Source organism: Hemibagrus wyckioides, linkage group LG19 (genome assembly GCF_019097595.1).
Source record: "Hemibagrus wyckioides isolate EC202008001 linkage group LG19, SWU_Hwy_1.0, whole genome shotgun sequence".
Classification (NCBI taxonomy): domain Eukaryota; kingdom Metazoa; phylum Chordata; class Actinopteri; order Siluriformes; family Bagridae; genus Hemibagrus; species Hemibagrus wyckioides.
Genome location: NC_080728.1, coordinates 14176520 through 14187695, shown reverse-complemented (window position 1 = coordinate 14187695; position 11176 = coordinate 14176520). Strand labels below are relative to the sequence as shown.

At 36.3% G+C, this 11176-nt stretch overlaps 1 long non-coding RNA gene across 1 annotated transcript; it reads right to left on the bottom strand.

Moving 5' to 3' along the window:
• Positions 1-1035: 1035 nt before the first annotated feature.
• LOC131369769 (uncharacterized) lies at positions 1036-10502 on the bottom strand. The gene is made up of 4 exons (XR_009207329.1): positions 10017-10502; positions 5258-5412; positions 5047-5143; positions 1036-4761 (listed from the first exon to the last, which is right to left on the bottom strand). It is a non-coding gene; the product is annotated as an uncharacterized LOC131369769 (long non-coding RNA).
• Between the last annotated feature and the right edge of the window lie 674 nt (positions 10503-11176).

The window sequence follows — 11176 nt, the reverse complement described above, 5'->3', positions numbered from 1 at the left end:
GTGGGAACAGTTTGGAGCTGGCCCCTTCCTCTTCCAACATGACTGTGCACCAGTGCACAAAGCAAGGTCCATAAAGACATGGATGACAGAGTCTGGTGTGGATGAACTTGACTGGCCTGCACAGAGTACTGACCTCAACCCGATAGAACACCTTTGGGATGAATTAGAGCGGAGACTGAGAGCCAGGCCTTCTCATCCAACATCAGTGTGTGACCTCACAAATGTGCTTCTGGAAGAATGGTCAAAAATTCCCATAAACACACTCCTAAACCTTGTGGACAGCCTTCCCAGAAGAGTTGAAGCTGTTATAGCTGCAAAGGGAGGACCGACGTCATATTGAACCCTATGGATTAGGAATGGGATGTCACTTAAGTTCATATGCAAGTCAAGGCAGGTAAGCGAATACTTTTGGCAATATAGTGTATATTATATATATATATATATATATTTATCTACTTGCACCTATATTTTCATATTTTTACAACTATTTTTATATTTTATTTTATTTATCTATATTATATTTTATTTACTTGATTTTCTATTTTTATACTTTTAAGATACTCTAGTTTTACTTTTATCTTTATTTTTTATGGATCTCTCTTTCTTAAATACTTTTTATAAATATTTACATGCTGGACAGTCGTGAAAAAACATTTCACTGCAGTTTTCACTAATAGATTATAATAGCTTTCTTAGATTGCACTAACCTACAAAAACACTTTATACTGGGTTAAATTCACTGTGATACTGTGCACACTGCTGGTGATATTCTGTCAGCTGCTGGGATGCTTTTTCAGTGGCTATGAAATCATAAAATTAGAAAATTAACTTGAAACCAAAGCTAAATATATTTTAATATGTATTTAAATAGGCAGTATAAGCAAAGAAAGAAAAAAGAAAGCTGAGCAGAGAAAATGTACTTTCAAGAAGTGGATGAAGTCTACAAACTCAACTACTGTTGCAAGTTTTGATGATAAGTTTAGTCAGCAAACCCGTTGTGTTGAATCAATTAACTCGACTCATTAATATGCTGATTATGTGAATTTGATTTATTTATAAAATGATTTATTGCAAAATATGACTGTTTGACATTGAGATTTTTTTAAAACGTCACACAAATAATGTATGATGTGCAAATAATATAACACGAGTAGCTCCTGGCCACCTTCATTTTGTCAAAGACTGGAGACTCCTGAATTAAACTCTTACAGATCATCAAAATATGAACATATAACATGTATTCCACCTTTATCAAAATTAAAAGAAATAAGACTTGGAAGGGAACAGAAATACAACTAGATATTACAACACAACGGTTAAATATGGTACTGAATCAACATTAGAGAGGTTAAATGGTTGCCTAAAACACAGACAATAAATACGAGGTTTTAATTACTTCAATGTAAATGGTTAATAAGAAAGTACAGAACTCCTGTTAAACTTCATCATCTCTGCTAATATTCCAGATGTGTGTGCTAAATGTTTGGATTAGAAAGGTACAGTGTATCACTGTTGTTGGGAATGTCCAGAAATTCAAAATTTCTAGAAAGAAATTATAAAATGTCTGCCAGATACATTTAACACTAAAATCCCCTTGGATGTTAAACTCTGTGTTCCTAGAATACATTCAATGGACTTTATACAAACACTGAAACCGAGTAAACTTCTAGACTCCTGATGTCTCCAAGCCAGTAGAGTATAGTGATTGCATTGTGCTGGAAGAGTATGAAGATGCCATCTTTGAGAATGTGGATAAGGGAGATATCGAACTGTATTGGGTTGGAAAGACTAACTTACATTGCTAAGGGCAAGCAGAAAGTTCTGTTCAGCTCTGGGAACCCTACATGAGCATTATTATTATTGTATTGTATTTTGTTTTGTTTTATCTTGTTTTATTGTTGTTGATTTGTTTCATTCAAGTCATGCAAGTGTGATCAGTAGGAGATGTGCAGGGTGGTTGTTTCCAAGGTATGATGAGGTATGATGTCTGTATGATGAGGTGTGGTGGAAGAAAAATGTGACAATGAACATATAAACATATTGAAAAATAAAAAACATACTGCTGTAATCATAAAAACTGAGCTGATCCTGAGAATCTTATTCACAATATGCTCATACCAGTGATGTTAGGTAAGCTTTGTGCTCAAAATATATTTACAAATATATCACTTTTATAATTGAATATCAGGCTAATAGCTAGAAACAGATGCATTTGAGCACTTAGTATCATCAGCATTTGTTTCACCCTGTGGACTTTCGACATAAATACACAGATATCTCCATTCACACAGACAATTAGCATACTTTCTACAACACTGATCAAAGTTCAGTGGCTGGTATATCTGGTAGTTGGCTACCAAATGTTGAGCAACTGAACTTTTAAAATTCATTTTTAATTTTTTTTCATTCTTCTTTGGAGACAACTGTATTTTGGTTTCAAGTCAACAGACATAAAATAAATGCTTATGATGACTTACAGCTGAAATGTGTCTCTTTCATTCATCAATCATGAAAGTGGCCTGCAAAACTATATTAAAGGGTGCCATCTTCAATGTGTAGTTCATCGGAGCAAAGTTGAACAACTTTGAACCACTTTTTGAAGAACTAGAAGGCTGTTTATCTCTGTGTAGGCAACATGCTCAAACACTGTAGCAATCTAACATTTGCTTTGGGTATGTTTTCTGGCTGCAGAGAGGATCATGTCAGCTTGGAGTCCTCAAGATAAACTAGTGACAGTATGTACTAGTGTATTCACATAAGTCTGGACTCAGTGACTAATTCCTCTTGTTCAACCAGGGCAAATTAGCCCTGATACATAATGTTTATTTTGTGAAATTTTAATGTGCATGAAAGGCCCATAAATGGTCTTATGGCCTTCAGTGAGTAGACTTTTTTTTTTTTTTGGTCATTTCACGGAATTTAAGGTGTCATCAGCAGGATTTTCATGGGGGTGGGGGGGCTCAGACCCCAATGAGGGTAAAAAAATAAAATAAAATAAACGTTTTACTAACAGGGTAGGATGGTAAACTTATTGCAGCATTCTACTGTACACACGTCCTCTGATCCTTGCCGCGGTCTGCGGATTGAAGAACGCGCTGAAAGACGGGGAAGAGCCGAAGTCTGCCACCGTTTTCATATGAAATTTAAAGGGGACTGAGGCGATCAGGAATTTGTGTAGAGTTTATGGAGGCTTATGGGAGTTGAATAGAAATGTTGGGGGGGGGGGGGCTAAAGCCCCCCAAAATGCCTAGCGACGCCCACGTCATCAGAATCAGAACGAGAATTTAGAACGTTAGCAACGTCGGAGCAACAAACACCTGCATTGACCACACGAAGATCACGAAGTTTTATCAAGTGACCTCGTTTTTGAATGCGGAAAGTATTTATAAATATATAAATATAACTTCTATATACGATTCTATAAAGGATTATAGTTTACCTCGACAGCTGAAATGCCCTTTTTCAAGAAGCTGCAAGCTAAGAGGTGGAACTTGAAGTTCAGCACCTATAAGAAAATCCAGTCTGAGGACTATGAGGTAAAAAACGATTTTTAATTAAAGTTCTTTCTTATTTTTATACTTGATCCAAACGCTGCTGTGAGAGATGTTGTCCTTTTCTGTGTGTATGTAACGCGCTGAGTTAGCATTAACGTATGGGATCGCTCCAATTCAAGTTGCAGCAGTAATCAGACAGCACTTCACATCTCGAGCTGTATTCTACTGGACACAGCGTTACTTATTTAAAGAACACAACTTAAATAAGCAAACAGAAATGAAAATAAAAACACTGGACATCCGGCACACATGCGGTACTCGAGGCTCAAGTGACTGCAGACTGTTCACAACAGAAGCAAAAACAGCTCGCTGATCTTAAAGGAGAAAAACCTTTGGCTCTCCTGTGCTCTTCTCAACCCACGAATTTTTTTCGTTGCACAAAACTAAGTTAGCTCTCGAGCCAGCTGTTTAATTTAACGTGTGTGTGACGTTTTCATCCTCAGCTTATTGATAACCAGCCCTATAATGAGACTCTGGACATTGACGACTCAGAAGAGGTGGCCAGTTTGTACACACCTACTCCATGGCAAGCAGGTCAGCTGAGGCTCTTAATGCTGTATGATTTCAATGCTAAACATTTCCTGCGTTGCTGAAGTATAATGTTATGTTTCCAGTCTTAAGGAACACAAGCCAACAGCAGCTGAATAACATGGCCAATAGTGGCAGTGATGAGTGGCAGAGAACAGTGATTCTGTTCCTCAGAAAGATGTTATTCTAGTCTCATGAGACTGAACTGAGCGTTCTCATTACAATATTGACTTTGTCTTTTCTGTTTACACACACACACACACTTATTTTGCAGATATACATATGTAAAATAAATAAATAGATAAATAAATGAAAAACTTAAATGTTCTAAATAAAAGTATATTGGGTAAGTCAAACAAAATCTGGCAAATGAAATACTAAATGATATTGAAACAAAATGTCAACAATATTAAGTGCAATACTGCTCAAATTATTATTACTGCCCAAATTATGTATACTTTACATAAGTATGTATATATATTTAGTTACTTAAGTGAACTAAAATGAGTAGCTGGGCAGAAAACAAAACAATGGGACATCTGACCATCGTGCCATAACAACTTCTCCTGGTCTAAGAACGTCAAAATGGTGAATGGGAGCATCATTTTCATTCAAAATATCCCATGGTGTAAAGATTTTCGCTCTGTAGCCATCCTCAAAGTGCACAAGGCAAAATGTCCTGGGAACAAATCATAAAAATATATATTAGAAAAATAAATTAGCAAATACTGGGACCACAAATTTCCAGTTTATCCCATTTTTTCCAAGATGCTCTACCAAAATGTACTTTGACGCTTTGGTAAAGCATTTGAATAATTTTTATACACATCAAACTCATAAATGCACTGATATCACTTTAGTTTTATGTCTTTCTCCACCAAATGGCCTTTTCTACTGGTGCACCACTTAACCTATAAACAAAGCTTTCTTTAATATAAAATGATTAAAGCAGTGTTATTTATACCTGAGTGATGATGTGTTGGAGATGGAGACTCTGGAACATCTCCTGCATTTTGTTTGTGGGAATTCTTCTTCTTTTTGAAGATTTCTGTGGCATGCTTCTGGAAACAACCACATTCAACAAAAGTATATTTATCAAGATAATCTTTCCACAAAAATGTTATTTATCTAACAATGTCGTAACATTAACTCACTATTACACGGTTTTAACTTACATTTTGGCTCCTAGTCGATAATAACTATGTTTATGTTACTTCAGAAATTCGGCGGGAAAAAATTAAACCCAGCTTCACCGTCCGCTTTCTCCGTCTTCTTCTTCTTCTTCGTAATTGATTTGCGGCCCGGAAAGTAGGTGGTGCAGTACTGCCACCTAAAGGGGTGGATGAATGATGCGGTAAAAATCATTTATCGTAATCATTGAAAGCGCTTGCAGATATCACGCCTTTTTGCTGTGTGTGGAAAAAAGTTCTCACTAACACAACAAGCTAACGCTAACGTTGGCTTAATAATAACAATAAAAATAATAATAATAATAATAATAATAATAATAATAATAATAACTAGAATGTTACATTTCCAGAAGAAAACGCGAGTGTGATTGAATATGTTGCTTAAACTATTGCAAGACATGCTCAAATAACATTTAAAAGCTAAAGTCACAGTTTAAAAAGTTTAAGGTAGTTTATGTGGCTATAGAGTAAGAATTCAAGCTGTAGGAACAGTTTAAAGACGATACGTCCTTAAAAAAATCTCTTCCCTCACTCTAGCTGATGTCACACACACACACACACAGTAGCGGTCTGAAGTCCTTGAAAAATACATTTAAAAATCCATCTAAAATAAACTATAAAAATACTATAAAATACTTATCAGCAAGAAAAGTAATAGCACACTTAAGCACAACATGAGCAACATTTTGAGGAACTATATAATATATATATATATATATATACATAAAATGAGATATGCTGCTTAAACTATTGCGAGAACTTCTGAAATAATATATAAAGATAATATATAAAGATAACTCCGAGCGGGTCTCGAACCCGTGTCTCCAGCATGGGATACTTTACATGCACTACCGCTAGCCACCGTCAAATACACAATATACGATATACACGTTAAATATGCTTAAACTATTGCAAGACATTCTCTAATAATATAAACAAACTAAAGTCACAGTTAAATATGAAGTCTAAACGAACTAGTGTGTGCGCTGGGAACAGTTTAAAGACGATGCGTCCAACCTCTTCCCTCACTCTAGCGATATGTTATACTATTGCAAGTTTACATCACAGCACGTACGGCACCTAACGCAAGCCTCCGTTACATCTATAAAAACTATACATGCTGAAACTAAACACAAATTACAGTTACAGTTAAAATATGAAGCCTAAACGAACTGGTGTGTGTGCTCTGTTTAAATGTCGGTTTAAAGATGATACGACTTTAAAAAAAACAAACCTCTTCACTTACTCTAGTTGACGTCACACATACAGTAGCGGAAGTCCGTGAAAAATAGTATTTAAAAATCCATATAAAAAACTATAATACTTATCAGCATGAAAAGTAATAGCACACCTAAGCAGCATTTTAGCGCTGTAAGCATGTTTCTAGCTATTATATTATCGGGCGCTCTACCAAATAAGCTAAGCTGTAGCTTATAACACTACTGGGATCAGTGGAGTAATGTTTTACATGATGATAACCTCTTTTCGAGATTAAATATATAAATGAGATTCGAGATTAAATATATAAATGCTAAATATGCTTAAACTATTGCAAGACATTCTCAAATAATATATAAAAAACTAATATATACACAGTTATAATATGAAGTCTAAACGAACTAGTGTGTGCGCTAGAAACACTTTAAAGACGATGCATCTTTAAAAAAAAAACCTCTTCCCTCACTCTAGCTGATGTCACACACACACACACACACACACACACACACACACACACACACTAGCAGTCTGAAGTCCGTATTGCTTTAAATATTCATCTAAAATAAACTATAATACTTATCAGAATGAAAAGTAATAGCACACTTAAGCATAACATGGGCAACATTTAGCGTTGGAACCATGTTTCTAGCTATTACCGTTTAGGACTAGTAGCGTACCCAGGAAACCAGAATAATAACTAGAATGTTGCATTTCCAGAACAAAATGGGAGTGTGATTGAATATGTTGCTTAAACTATTGCAAGACATGCTCAAATAACATTTAAAAGCTAAAGTTACAGATTAAAAAGTTTAAGGTAGTTTATGTGGCTGTAGAGTAAGAATTCAAGCTGTAGGTACAGTTTAAAGACGATGCGACCTTAAAAAACCTCTTCCCTTACTCTAGCTGACGTCACACACACACGCGCGCGCACACACACACACACAGTAGCGGTTTGAAGTCCTTGAAAAATACATTTAAAAATCCATATAAAATAATCTATAATACTTATCAGCATGAAAAGTAATAGCACACATAAGCATAACATGTGCAACATTTTAACGTTGGAACCATGTTTCTATCGTGTGCAGGAAGTAAAGTCCGTAAAAATGCATTTAAAAATTAATATAAAATAAACTACAATACTTATCAGCATGAAAAGTAATAGCACACTTAAGCACAGGTGCGCTAACAAATAAGCTAAAGTGCAGCTTATAATACTACTGAGATCAGTGGAGTAAAGGTAGTAAAAGCAAGGTGACTTATAAGCAAGTTAAAACATACTTTATACAACTCGCTGCACGGCACCTAGCGCAAGCCTCCGTTACATATATAAAAACTTTACATGCTTAAACTATTGCAAAAAATATCGAATAATAAATACAAAATAAAGTTACAGTTAAAATATCAAGTCTAAACGAACCAGCGTGTGTGCTCTGCTTAAATATCAGTTTAAAGACGATACGACTTAAAAAAAACAAACCTCTTCACTCACTCTAGCTGACGTCTCACACACACACAGTAGCGGTCTGAAGTCCGTTATACATTTAATATGCATATAAAATAAACTATAATACTTACCAGCATGAAAAGTAATAGCACACCTAAGCAGCATCTTAGCGTTGGAACCATGTTTCTAGCTATTACCCTTTAGGACTAGTAATGTTTTACATGCTTGTTTACGACATCTACAAATACTCATTTACGGCACATACCGAAAATCCCCGAGAAAGACCGAACTGTACGGAAACCAGGAAGTGAAGTCTGTGAAAAATGCATGTACAAATTAATATAAAATAAACTACAATACTTATCAGAATGAAAAGTAATAGCACACTTAAGCATAACATGGGCAACATTTAGCGTTGGAACCATGTTTCTAGCTATTACCGTTTAGGACTAGTAACGTTTTACATGCTTGTTTACGACAGCTTCCGAAAATCTCCGAGAAAAGCCGAACTGTGCGCGCTCTCCTTAAATGCCCGTGCGGAAACCAGGAAGTGAAGTCCGTAACGATCGCATTTAATAGTAATATAAAATAAACTACAATACTTATCAACATGAAAAGTAATAGCACACTTAAGAAACACATGATGAACATTTTAGCGTTGGAACCAGAATTTTAGCTATTACCGTTTAGGACTAGTAGTTCAGGAAACGGAATAATAATAATAATAATAATAATAATAATAATAATAATAATAATAATAACTAGACATATACATTTCCTGAAGAAAATGTGAGTGGTGCTTGCCGTGGCAAAACTCATCCCTGACGAATTTCCCCTCATTGTGCTGAGTGGTTTGATATGTCACATGTGTATGTTGCAGTAACATTAGCATGAACGTTAGCAATAGCATTAGCGTTAGCATTAGCATTGTCTTTAGCTTCAGCATTAGCATCAACGTTAGCATTAGCGTTAGCATTAATGTTATCATTAGCATTACCATCAGCGTTAACTTTAGCATCAACATTAGCATTAGCATAAACGTTAGCATTAATGTTAGCATTAGCATCAACATTAGCATTAGCGTTACCTTTAGCATTGGCATTAATGTTAGCGTTAGCGCTAGCATTAGCATCAACGTTAGCATTAGCGCTAGCATTAGCATCAACATTAGCATTAGCATGAGAATTAACCTTATCGTTAGCCTTAACCTGAGCATTTAACATAGGGTGCCAATACTTTTGTGATGTCAAAACTTTTGGAACCCTCCACCATTTATAATGGAGGTCTATGGGAAAAAATTATAAACTGGTCCATGGGACTAGTTAGCGGACAAAATTTGTACGGAAGAAGAAGAATTATAATAATAATAATAACTAGACATGTACATTTCCTGAAGAAAATGTGAGTGGTGCTTGCCGTGGCAAAACTCGTCCATGATGCATTTCCCCTCATTGTGCTGAACGGTTTGATATGTCACGTGTATATTGCCCTAATTTTGCGATTTCCCATAATTCCTCCCTAATTTTGCGATTTCCCATAATTCCTGGGGGTGTCATCTGACGTCACGTGACGTCATTTTGACACACGTCACTCAATTCCCCTCATTGGATTGAGTGTTTTGATGTCACGTGTATGTAGCTGTAATTTTGCAATTTCCCATAATTCCCATACAAGCCACACGATTTGACACAATAATTATATATAATTATATTAATTATAATATTGTAATTATAATATAATTCCTGGGTTAATGAATTTTGACTTCAACGTTAAGTTTACAAACATGCTGTACACATTGTGTCACGCTGTATTTCCTACACATCCCACGCATGCGCCTTGCACGCATACGCCACTGCAAGTTTCTCTACGATTTTAAACCTTTCTGATTCGATGTTACGCTGTGTGCAACAGCAACTGTAAACAATTTACACACAGTTTCAAAACATTATGCGGAATACGAATGTTACAGCTGTGACATGCAGAAAAAAAAGCTAGCCCGTATATTAACATTATTTAACTATACCTGAATAATAATCATACAATTACAGCATAATAACACATTTCAAATAGAACACTTACCGACACAACCTGTCCTTGAACAGTTATTATTTTGTTGAGACAGTTTTCACCATACTGTGACACCACAGCTGACGGTGGATTTATGGTTTCTGTGGCTTTCGTGGCGACATCCTCAGGCACGTTTACGCTTGATGTTCTAAACGCCATTGTGTTGGGTTTCATGAAAATTAGTGCGGAGCTGTTATGCTTTGCTGGTACAAAGCCATAGTTCCTTAACAGATATGTTCTGCCAACTTCCATGTCGGTTCCTATTTCCCGTAACACACTGTCGTCTGCGGTAACTTTTATTGCTTCTGTGTCGTCCGATATTCCATAGTGTATACTCTTTTTTTTACTTTCCCCATGGTCACTTGGTCACTCGTGAAAGTAAACTGAAGACATTTCGTTACTTCCCCCCGTTCGGTACGGCCTCCACGGTTCAATATGAGTATGTGAACCACAGTTTTTTCCTTAAAATAATAATAACCATGTGTTTTATTACTCTCTGAACCGCCTGTTTGTGTTTGCCTGTACTGTATGTCTACGCACTGAGACAGACACGCCTCCCTGCGAGTAAATATCCAATCAGTGAGCGCTAAAGTTAGGGGCGGTAACCATGCTTGCGATGCTGGTGTCAGATTTCACTCTAACCCTGGAGAGCGGTGAAGCGAGACAAATATGAGGAAGCAGCACTGTCTTTCAGATCTGTGGTATGGGGACATTTCGGATTTGTTGTGGACTATGATGCCGATGAAACAAAAAAAAAATGACTGTGTTTAAGCACTGTTACACACGAGTTAGCTACTGACATGGAAATACTTCCAACATGACCGCACATCTGCAGCTCCATCACCTATAGATATCACTGTCTGGAAGCAGGATGGCAGAGCAGGTAACACAGGCATCCAAAAAGTAACAGTCCCCTAGCTGTTTCCTTCCAGCATTCAGACCCAACTGGTTCCGAGAGACACAAAAAATAATTATAATATCATAATCGCTAAAGATTTGCAGCCATTTTCTGTGATCGGTGATGTGGGCTTTCGGCAACTTATAAAAGTGCTCGAACCGCGTTACACACTACCGACACATCCTTTTTTCCCGATATCTACGGAAAAACGCGGAAAAAAATTTAAAACGAATTGGCTAAAGCACAAAGCCTTGCTCTAATAACAGATAGTTGG